At 46.1% G+C, this 12,512-nt stretch overlaps 1 protein-coding gene across 1 annotated transcript in view; it reads right to left on the reverse strand.

Annotated features, from left to right (window-relative positions):
- Window positions 1-12,512, reverse strand: part of LOC112730230 (putative leucine-rich repeat receptor-like serine/threonine-protein kinase At2g19230) — a 34,830-nt gene that overhangs the window by 9,615 nt on the left and 12,703 nt on the right. The gene's annotated exons all lie outside the window — the stretch shown is intronic.

Below are 12,512 nucleotides of genomic sequence, written 5' to 3' on the forward strand. Positions count from 1 at the left end.
TTTTTTTCTTTTTTTTTTATCTCTCACACCGTTATGTTAACGGTTACGGACTCGACCCTCGGGTCCCCCACTCGGAACGGCCTCCGAACCCGGATATCCAGGGTTGGCCCATCTTCTTCCTCTAGAAGAACCAAACTGGTCTTCTAGACCTTCTAGTCGACATTTAAATTTAAATATCTTCCTTATCTTAGTCCATGGACATGAAATACAACGGGACCAAGGATCCCCAGAAACACCTAATGGCCTTCGAGGCAAGGATGAACCTGAAAGGAGCCGTCGATGCGGTCCGATGCAGGGCCTCTTGACCGGACCCACGATCAAATAGTTCAACGCCCCCCGAACAGCTCCATAGCCAGCTTTCACGATATTTCGAGAAAGTTCATGGCCTAGTTCACGACTAGAATCACCAAAGCTAAACACTCCCATTAACCTGCTCGAAGTCACCCAAAGGCAAGACGAATCTACGAGGAAATACCTTGATAGGTTCAACGACGAGTGTCTAACGGTTGACGGACTTACGGATACGGCCGCAAGTCTCTGTCTGACCAACGACCTCATGAACGAGGACTTCTGGAAACGTCTCACCTCCAAGATGGTCTAGACTATGCACGAAATTCAAAGCGTCACAAGGGAATACATAAATGATGAAGAGGTGAGTCAAGTCGTGGCTGTCAACAAACGACAGCACGGCAACACGGCACTTGGTAACAACCTACCACCGAGAGAAACTCAGAAAGAACACTCCAAGCCGGCAAACACCAACCGACCACCCAGGGTGGAAAAATTCTCAAACTACACCCCCTGCCTACCCCATCACAGAAATCTACCACTAAACAGTGGAGCGAGACATCCTCCCAAAGGCATGACAACTGAAAGAATGGACAGAAGGCAACAAGAGCCTGTACTGCGACTATCACCGAGGATATGGGCATAAAATCCAAGACTGTTTCGACCTGAAGAACGCCCTCAAACAAGCCATTCGAGACGGAAAACTCCCTGAGTTCACCAAATTCATTAGGGAACCAAGATGAACGGAAAAAGATAGATCACCGGAGCGCGAAGGACGTAACCCAAGGACGTTACGACAAACGCCACAGGAGAGTCCAAAAACTAACCCCACCATAATGGTAAATGTCATCACCGGAAAGGACACACAGGAAAAATCAAAATCAACATTGAAAAAGGATCTTAAAATCCTGGCCGTAAGAAACCAAGCTCCAAACACTCCGGTCGTAGAAACGATTACATTCTCCCCCGAGGACTGCTAACACAGCACCTCGACAGAAGATGCCCCATTTGTCATCTCTGCAAAGGTCGGGACTGGACTCGTGAAAAGGATACTGGTCAACACCGGAGCAGATTCCAATATCCTCTTCAGAGGAGCCTTCGACAAGCTTGGCCTCCAAAACGAAAATTTACAAACCCATCGCAATGGGGTAACCAGACTCGGGGACAATTTCCTCAAACCGGACGATTCCATAGTCCTACCGCTCACCATCGGAACTAGGAGCCAGAGGAAGACCATCATCTCCGAGTTCGTGGTCTTCAAGGACTCCACCGCCTACAACATCATCATCGGAAGAAAAACAATCAATGACCTTTCCACCGTCATCTTCATCAAATTCCTCCTCATGATGTTTCAAGCCGATGACGGCACCATCAGAACAATACACGGGGACCGGGAAGTCACGGTAGAATGTGACAATACCAGCCTGGCCCTCCGCAAAAGGTCCTGAGACTTGGCCAGAATATTCCTTGCTGACCTCGGTGAACACCAGGACGGCCAGCCTCGACCAGAACCAGAAGGGGACATGAAAAAACTACAGATAGAGCAAACCAAGGAAGAATATACATTCATCAACAAGAACCTGCTCTATGACCTGAAAGGGGATTTGATAAATCTCTTGAAGCAGAACAGGGACATGTTTGCATTTACCTTGGCCGACATGCCAATCATAGATCCCAGCCTAATGTCCCACCGCTTGGCCGTAGATCCAAAGGCCAAGCCTGTGACCCAAAGACGAAGGAAAATATCACCAAACCGAGCAGCTGAGATAAAAAAACAAGTCAAAGCCCTGCTCGAAGCGGGCTTCATCCGAGAACTACCTTACGTGACATGGCTAGCCAACGTCGTATTAGTCAAGAAAGCAAACGAAAAGTGGGGAATATGCGTCGATTACACGGACTTGAATAAAGCATGTCCCAAAGACGCCTTTCTCCTTCCAAACATTGACAGACTCGTTGATGCCGCGTCAGGGCACTAGTACCTTAGCTTCATGGACGCCTACTCGGGGTATAACCAAATACCTATGTATCGGCTCAACGAGGACAAGACGGCCTTTGTGACTCCCAACGGCACGTACTGCTACACAGTCATGCCATTTGGACTGAAAAACGCAGGAGCTACCTACCAGAGGCTTGTCACCAAGATCTTCCAAGACCTTTCCAGAACCAAGTTGGAGGTTACATCGATGACATGCTCGCCAAAACCTAAACCGGCGAAGAGCTCATCGGCGATCTTGAACTCGTGATGAATACCCTAAGGAAACACCAAATGCGCCTCAACCCAACGAAGTGCGCGTTCAAAATGGAAGCCGAAAATTCCTGGGCTTCATGATCACCCGATGGGGGGTCGAAGCCCGAAAAATGCAGAGCCATCCTTGAGATTAGGAGCTCGGAAAATCTCAAGGACATCCAAAGACTGACCAGTTGACTGGCCGCCCTCTCCCGATTCCTCTGAGCATCGGCCCATAAGACCATCCCTTTCTTCAAACTCATGAAAAAAGGCATCAACTTTAAGTGGGAAACTAAGTGCGAAGAAGCTTTTCACTACTTCAAAAAAGGTACTAGTAGAGCCCCCATACTCTCCAAACCCAAAACGGGGGAACACTCTACCTTTACCTATCCATAATGGAAGAAACACTAGCCACAGAGCTCGTCTGGGAAGACAAGCATAGAATACAAAAGCCTATCTATTTCATAAGCAAAGTCCTCCAAAGCACGGAGACATGTTATTCTCGGCTGGAAAAGCTTGCCTTCGCACTGCTAATGGCCTCGCGACGTGTAACAGTCCAAACCACCCGCTAGCACGATATTGTCCGCTTTGGCACACAAGGCCTCATGGTTTTGCCTTTGACGATAGGGATGATAGCCGAAGCCCCCCACATTCACTCGTCAAAACGCGTCATGCTAGGGAGAGGTATCCACAGCCTTATAAGGCACGCTTCGTTCTCCTCCCCAACCGATGTGGGACCTTACACGACGCCTCCGACAATACTTCCAAACTCACCCCATTATGGTCCGGGCCGACCAGACAGAAAGGCAGGTGCTACAAAAGCCAGACCTGGTAGGAAGGATGCTCGCATGGTCCGTCAAATTATCACAATACCAGATCAGCTTCGAGTCCCGGAATGCCATCAAAGCAGAAGCCATGGCCAACATCCTCGCCAAAATGACCCCGGGTAATGAACCCACAGAGGCGTGGAAGTTACACATGGATGGCTCATCCAACACCAGTTCGCGAAGAGCAGGAGTGATACTAGAAAATATGAACGAAATCATCATCGAATAGTCCATTCGATACGAATTCCCGATATCCAACAATCAAGCCGAATACGAGGCCCTCCTGCCTGGACTAACTCTAGCCAAGGAAGTTGGTGTAAGTAGAAATCTGCAGTTACTCCCAGGTAGTCAGCTCCCAAATTAACGGGGACTACCAAACGCAGGACCCCCTCCTACAATAAAATTTGGCAAAAGTAAAAGAACTGACAGCTGAATTCGAGCGAGTAACCGTCCAACATGTTCCCAGAGAATGGAACACAAGGACGGACTTACTCTCAAAATTAGCAATCACAAGCCAGGTCAGGAAAACCGGCCACTAATCCAGGAGGTCTTAAAGACACCGTCAATTTCAGTCACGACCACTATCGAGCTCCCAATCTCAAGCCAAGACTTATGGACCTCCCCAATTCTTCAAAACCTCTTACACGGGACATTAACCGAGGATCCCAAAGAAGTAAAACACATGAAACGGGAGGCCGCAAACTACACCACAATAGCCGGATAGCTTTATAAATAAACACGGACTCTCCCAACCTCTCCTCAAGTGCGTAGAACCCGGCGGCATGGACTACATACTTTGTGACATCCACGAAGGATGTTGTGCCCACCATATAGGAGGAAAAATCCTGGCCCAAAAAATTATCCGAGCGGGTTACTTCTGACTGTCTATCACGAAGGACTCCCTCCAATTAGTCAAAAGTTGCAGCAAGTGCCAAATCCACTTTGACTTCCACCAAGCCACCCCCACCAGCTCAACACATTAATGGTAGACAGGCCCTTCGGAACCTAGGGGATCGACCTCGCCCGCCTCTTCCCCACGGCTCCCAGACAACTCCGATACCTCATCGTAGCCATTGACTACTACACTAAGTGGATCGAAGCCAAACCCTTGGCCTCCATCACGGCTGCCCAATGCCGGAAGTTCTTTTGGAAATATGTCGTGACTCGATTTAGGATCCCCGAGGTGGTAATCTCGAACAACGAAACCCAATTCATGGACAAGAGATTCAGAGATTTCCTGGAAGGACTCCACATCTCTCACTAGTTCAATTCAGTGGAGCACCCACAGACAAATGAGCAAGTTGAGTCGGCCAACAAAATAATAGTAAAAGGCCTTAAGAAATGGCTCGACAAAGCCAAAAGACTTTGGGCCGATGAACTCGACTCGATCCTCTGGTCGTACCGAACCTCCCCCCAAACCGCAACTAGGGAAACCCCCTTTCGGCTAACTTACAGCCTGAAAGTCGTCATCCCAGTAGAGGTCGGAGACCCCAGCCTACGAAGAACTGTCAAGGAAAACAACAAAGAAGTGGAGCGAGACCTCACAGACGAGGTCAGAAGCATAGCTCACCTACGAGAGCTAGTCCTAAAACAAAGGATAAGCCTAAGGTACAATCGCGGACTGATCCGACAGGACTTTAGACCTGACAACCTCGTCTTACGATGGAACAACATCGGTCCTCCCACTCCTGGAGAAGGGAAGCTCACTCCCAACCGGGAAGGCCCCCAACCGGATAAAAGCGGTGATCGGAAAAGGAGCCTACAAGCTCGAATGACTTGACGGAACCAAGATATTGAGAACCTGGAATGCCACCAACCTATGGTGCTACTACACCTAGGAACGTCAATGGAGAAACTTGTAACTTAGTTTTTTGTCCTTTCCTATTATCTTTTGCTCAGTTTTTATTTTACCATTATTGGGCACTCCTTTCTACCCACCTCGGGAGGTTTTAACAAGGCCCAACACCTTAATAAAAAGTTCATTTTCTTTTCCATAAAGCACTGCCTTAACCGACGGCACGAGTCATACACAGATACCCCCGAGGCCAAACAAACATGGATATCCACAAATATACCAAATTAAGATGATCCACCAAAGGTCCATCACAAAAAGAGTCACAAAACGGCTTAAAACAGTCCGAACGACCCCATAAAAAACGAGTCACAAAAATGGCTTAAAACGGCCCAAACGGCCCCATCCAAAACAAAGTCACAAAAAAGGCTTAGAGTAAACGGCCTAGATGACCTAGTCGCAAAATAAGCAAGTCGTAGAGCCGGCTTAACAGTAAATGGCCTAGACGGCCTCACTACAAAACTAACAATTCATAAAATCGGCTTGGCAAAAACAAGTGACAAACAATGGCCAAACGACCCGCCACAGTAAAAGAAAAATAAAGTCTTACAAAATAAAATTGTCATTCCGAGAAAACGGCATTCAAACTTACAAATATTAAAAGAAAATACTCTACTCTAAATCAACGATCTGGCCTTCCCGGATGGTCTTGAACGCCCCCATCACGGACACATCCGCATCCAGTGCAAGAACCAAAGCCTAGGCGCTCATCATCTCTTCAGCAGCAAAAATTGCATCGTTCACGTCTGCCAGCAGCTCCCCTTTCTCCTTCTGTAAGCTCGCCATCTCGGCTATCAGGGCATCCACCTCGGTAAGGAGAACGGCAGCTTGAGACTTAGCATTTGAGGCCCGCTTACGCTCACTCCGCAGCTGGGACGAAAGCAAAGTTTTAACCTCGGATAAACGGAGTAGCTCGGCCCCAGCATCTCCGGCTTCCTTGACAGTCATCGACTTAGCTGTCTTCGCCGCCTCTAACTTCTCCTTCAACTTTCCCACTTCAGCCTGGGACTGGCACATCTTCCCATCCAGAAGACTTGTCTGGGCCATCATCGACTCAGCCTTCCAAACTAGTACAGTAGAATGGAGAAGGGCCCGATATATCGACTTCGCAGCAACATCACAATCGTGAAAAAACTCCTCGGTGCCGGGAAGGAGATGCTGGTTAATGAAAGCCGTAGCATCGAAGCTCCGATCCATCACGAAAGGACCTTCCCCCTCCAAGTTTTTACTGCTCCCCTCAACCGGCCTCTTCCATTTATGAGAGGCCTCTGCAGCTGAACCTGAGGAAACAGGATCCCCACCCCAGCTGAGACCAGCTCCTAAGAGATGGTCCGAGAATCAGTTCGGTGTTGGGATGAAGGGGTGGAAGAAGATGCATCCGAACCTACCTCCTAATCCATGGCGGCCTTCAACCTTGCCAGGGTACTCAAGCCTTCGGTCATTTGAACTGAAAAATAAGAGAAAAAGCATTAGTTACAAGCCCGAGAGAAATAAAAGCAAAAGAAGAGAGTTACACACCAATATAAGTCTGACACGTCACCGAATCTCCCATAACATCCCGAGGTTCAACGGACGCTTCCCAAAGATGTGCCATAGAACATCAACGATGTCCTTATTCTTCAGGAACAACCCCTCGTATGTAACCCGCGTCAGATACGACGCTCTGGCACCAAAATTCCAGTACGTCGCAAAACGACGCTCCCTCTTCAGAGTCAACCAAAAGGGCTGATGTCCCCGAGCTAAGTGCACCTTAAAGTACTCCCGCTTAAATCTGTGGAAGGAATCATCAAAAAGACCGAATATTCGTTGGTTGGGCTGGGCCTTAAACGACACATATCCCTTTTTGTGCTTTCCCTCCTTCGTCGGTAGGGTACACAAGAAAAAGAATAAAAAGACATCTACTGAAGCCAGGATCTCCAGATACTCGCACATGAGCTCAAAAGTCCTGATAGCTACCCAACTGTTTGGGTGTAGTTGAGATGGCGCCGTAGAACAACGGTTCAACAAGACCTGGATAAAATTGGAGAAAGGAAGTCACACCCCCAGGTGTGTGAACATTGACTTGTACACTCACATCCAGTCCGGTACGGTGGGCGAGTCAGGGTTTATATAGCAAACTCTCTCATCAGCACCCAGGAGAACGAGCTCATACTGACACTCCAACTCGCCGCCCCCGCAAACCACTCCCTGATCATGGAGCCGTTGAAGATCCGCCTCCGTCATCCGAGACGGCGTTCCCCAGACATCCAATGTCACCTAATAATAAGTCGAGGGAACGCGACCGGCCGGAACCACCGGAGCACCTATCCCCTCACGCCTTTGCCGAGACATACCTAAAAAGGGAGAGTAGCACCACCATCAACGCACCAGAGCCATACGGTGAAAAATCACAATAAACACCAAAAACTACCATTTACCACTACCTAAAAACTACGCCCAAAAAATAGTGGTGCTCACCCCCGCTAATAATCTGCTAATCCTATCCAGAACACAGTTCCAAAACACACAAGCAAGACAAAAATAAAAAAGGCAAGCAATCAGAGCATAAAAGAGGAGCACCAGCAAAGCACAGGACCAACGCACAAACGGCAAAGGAAAAATGAAAGGCACCGAGAGAAGAATTCAAAACACTTTTTTGATAGAGAGAGAGAACGAAAAAAGTAAACCCAAAGTGAGGGAAATAAAAAAAGAAATGAAACAGTTACTGAAAAATTTTGAAAATGGAAAGACAAAAGGCAAAAATGGAGGAAACGACTGAAACGTCCCCTCACATTTAATGCCACTATGACACATCGAAAATCTCAAACTGCCTTTCAGAAAACGGGCACATGACAAGACGCCCAAAACAGACCAAAACCCGACCCAGCCTTCCCCATCACAAACTGTGAAGTGGCCGGAGAACTCTCGCGACTCCAAACTCTAACCGACAAATTCGAATTATGAGCCTCTCAAACACGACACCGAGCTCACTCGCTCACGAACCCAGTTCTGGACCCTGCACCGAAATGGCCCCTAGACCGACTACCCGGGATCGGGCTCCCTCCTAATATCCCAAAAACCCTAATAAAGCCACACACGGGAAATAAATATCCTCCAGTGGTAAGACCGACCTTTGTAAACCCCGTTAAATTAGTAAATAATTAGTTAATAAATTATTTTTTAATAACAAAAAATCAGAAATACAAATATTATATCAAATTAGGATAGAGCTCATCAAAACGAAAATCTAATTTCGAAGTAAACGGTCAGAGATTGGACCGAACAGGCCGAACCGGTTAAACCGGGCCCAGGAGCCCAACCGGCCTAGCATTAAAATAGCCCGAAGCCTTTCTTCTCCCCACTTCAGTAGAAAAGAACGTTGAAAGCGAACAGGGGAGGAAAGGAAGGAAAAATGCTTCGAACCCTTACGGTGAATTTCAAACCCCGTAACTCCTCCGTCCGAGCTCCGATCGCCGCACCGTTTGTGGTCACGCGACTACCGCATCGAGCTCTACGTTTCTATTGGAATAATTTCATAGGTAACTGATGAGCAGATATTTTATACATTTTTTGGGGTTAATTTCATATAGTTTTTAGTATGTTTTAGTTAGTTTTTAGTTTATTTTCATTAGTTTTTAGGAAAAATTTATATTTCTGGACTTTACTATGAGTTGTGTGTTTTTCTGTAATTTCAGGTATTTTTCTGGCTGAAATTGAGGGAGCTGAGCAAAAATCTAATTCAGGCTGAAAAAGGACTGCTGATGCTATTGGATTCTGACCTCCCTGCACTCAAAGTGGATTTTCTGGAGCTACAGAACTCGAAATGGCGTGCTTTAAATTGCGTTGGAAAGTAGACATCCAGGGCTTTCCAGTAATATATAATAGTCCATACTTTGCTCAAGGATAGACGATGTAAACTGGCATTCAACGCCAGTTCTCTGCCCAATTCTGGCGTCCAGCGCCAGAAAAGGATTAAAAGTTGGAGTTCAACGCCAGAAATGGATCCAAACCTGGCGTTGAACGCCCAAAATGGCCTTATGCACGTGAATTGCTTAAGTCTCAGCCCTAGCACACACCAAGTGGGCCCCAGAAGTGGATCTCTATACCATCTGTTATAGTTTATTCAATTTCTGTAAACCTAGGCTACTAGTTTAGTATTTAAACAACTTTTAGAGACTTATTTTGTATCTCATGATATTTTAGATCTAAACTTTGTACTCTTTGACGGCATGAGTCTCTAAACTCCATTGTTGGGGGTGAGGAGCTCTGCTGTGTCTCGATGAATTAATGCAAGTATTTCTGTTTTCTATTCAAACATGCGTGTTCCTATCTAAGATATCCATTCGCGCCTAACTATGGAGAAGGTGATGATCAGTGACACTCATCACCTTCCTCAATTCATGAACGTGTGTCTGACAACCACCTCCGTTCGATATCAGATTGAATGAGTATCTCTTAGATTCCTTAATCAGAATCTCCGTGGTATAAGCTAGATTGATGGCGGCATTCATGAGAATCCGGAAAGTATAAACCTTGTCTGTGGTATTCCGAGTAGGATTCAGGGATTGAATGACTGTGACGAGCTTCAAACTCGCGAATGCTGGGCGTAGTGACAGACGCAAAAGGAGGGTGAATCCTATTCCAGCATGATCGGGAACCTCAGATGATTAGCCATGCTGTGACAGAGCATTTGGACCATTTTCACAAGAGGAGGGGATGTAACCATTGACAACAGTGATGCCCCAACACACAGCTTGCCATAGAAGGACGTGCGTGCGTGAATCAGAGAACAGAGGAAAGCAGAGATTCAGAAGACAAAGCATCTCCAAAACTCCAACATATTCTCCATTACTGCATAATAAGTAACTTTTAACCCATGCTCTCTTGTTCATTCGCAATTCAACTGATAAATATAATTGACTTCCTGACTAAGAATTGCAAGATAATCATAGATTGCTTCAAACCAACAATCTCCGTGGGATTCGACCCTTACTCACGTAAGGTATTACTTGGACGACCCAGTGAGGGATCAGACACACACACGTGCTGATGACAACCCCTCTAAAAAGGCTTCTTCAACCACTTCTGTAGGCAATAAACCTACAGCAACTAAGGTTGAAGAATATAAAGCCAAGATACCTTATCCTCAAAAACTCCGGAAAGAGGAGCAGGATAAGCAATTTGCTCGCTTTGCAGATTACCTCAGGACTCTTGAAATAAAGATTCCATTTGCAGAAGCACTTGAGCAAATACCTTCTTATGCCAAGTTCATGAAAGAGATCTTGAGTCATAAAAAGGATTGGAGAGAAACAGAAAGAGTTCTCCTCACTGAAGAATGCAGTGCAGTCATTCTGAAAAGCTTTCCTGAGAAGCTCAAAGACCCTAGGAGTTTTCTGATACCATGCATATTAGAAGGTCAATGCACCAAGACAGCTTTATGTGATCTTGGGGCAAGCATCAACCTAATACCTACATCCACTATCAGAAAGCTTGGCTTAACTGAAGAAGTTAAACCAACCAGAATATGTCTCCAACTTGCTGATGGCTCCACTAAATACCCATCAGGCGTGATTGAAGACATGATTGTCAGAGTTGGGCCATTCGCCTTTCCCACTGACTTTGTTGTGTTGGAAATAGAGGAGCACAAGAGTGCTACTCTCATTCTAGGAAGACCCTTCCTAGCAACTGGACGATCCCTCATTGACGTCCAACAAGGGGAAATAACCCTGAGAGTCAATGATGATGAGTTTAAGTTGAACGCTTTCAAAGCCATGCAGCATCCTGACACATCAAAAGACTGCACGAAAGTTAATCTTATTGACTCTTTGGTAGAAGAGATCAACATGGCTGAGAGTCTCGAATCAGAGTTGGAAAACATCTTCAAAGATGTTCAGCCTGATTTAGAGGATTCAGAGGACATGAAAGAGCCTCTGAAAATTTTTCTGGAAGAAGAAAAACCTCCTAAACCTGAGCTCAAGCCATTACCACCATCCTTGAAATATGCATTTCTGGGAGAAGGTGACACTTTTCCAGTGATCATAAGCTCTGCCTTAAACTCACAGGAAGAGGAAGCACTTATTCAAGTGCTAAGGACACACAAGACAGCTCTTGGGTGGTCCATAGGTGACCTTAAGGGCATAAGCCCAGCTAGATGCATGCACAGAATCTTATTGGAGGATAATGCCAAACCAGTGGTTCAACCACAGAGGCGGCTAAATCCAGCCATGAAGGAAGTGGTGCAGAAAGAGGTCACCAAATTACTAGAGGCTGGGATTATTTATCCTATTTCTGATAGCCCCTGGGTGAGCCCTGTCCAAGTTGTCCCAAAAAAGGGAGGCATGACAGTGATTCATAATGAAAAAAATGAACTGGTTCCTACAAGAACGGTTACAGGGTGGCGCATGTGTATTGACTACAGAAGGCTCAATACAGCCACCAGAAAGGATCATTTTCCTTTACCATTCATAGACCAGATGCTAGAAAGACTAGCAGGTCATGATTATTACTGCTTTTTGGACGGCTACTCAGGCTATAACCAGATTGCAGTAGATCCTCAGGATCAAGAGAAAACAGCATTCACATGTCCATCTGGAGTGTTTGCTTATAGAAGGATGTCATTTGGGCTGTGTAATGCGCCTGCAACCTTCCAGAGATGCATGCTCTCTATTTTCTCTGATATGGTGGAAAAAACTCTGGAAGACTTCATGGATGACTTCTTAGTATATGGAGACTCATTCAGCTCCTGTCTTGATCACCTGAAACTTGTTCTGAAAAGATGCCAAGAGACCAACCTAGTTTTAAACTGGGAAAAATGTCACTTCATGGTAATTGAAAAAATTACCACCACCTGCCAATGTTAAGGCAATCAGAAGCTTTCTGGGGCACGCAGGATTCTATAGGAGGTTTATAAAGGATTTTTCAAAAATCGCAAAACCTCTAAGCAATCTGCTAGCTGCTGACACGCCATTTGTGTTTGACACAGAGTGCCTGCAGGCATTTGAAACGCTGAAAGCTAAGCTGGTCACAGCACCAGTCATTTCTGCACCAGATTGGACATTACCATTTGAGCTAATGTGTGATGCCAATGATCACGCTATTGGTGCAGTGTTGGGACAGAGGCATGATAAGCTTCTGCACGTCATTTATTACACCAGTCGCGTTTTAAATGATGCCCAGAAAAATTACACAACCACAGAAAAAGAATTACTTGCAGTGGTTTACGCCATTGACAAGTTCAGATCATACTTAGTAGGATCAAAAGTGATTGTGTATACTGATCATGCTGCTCTTAAATATCTACTCACAAAGCAGGATTCAAAACCCAGGCTCATCAGATGGG

Source organism: Arachis hypogaea, chromosome 12 (assembly GCF_003086295.3).
Source record: "Arachis hypogaea cultivar Tifrunner chromosome 12, arahy.Tifrunner.gnm2.J5K5, whole genome shotgun sequence".
NCBI lineage: Eukaryota > Viridiplantae > Streptophyta > Magnoliopsida > Fabales > Fabaceae > Arachis > Arachis hypogaea.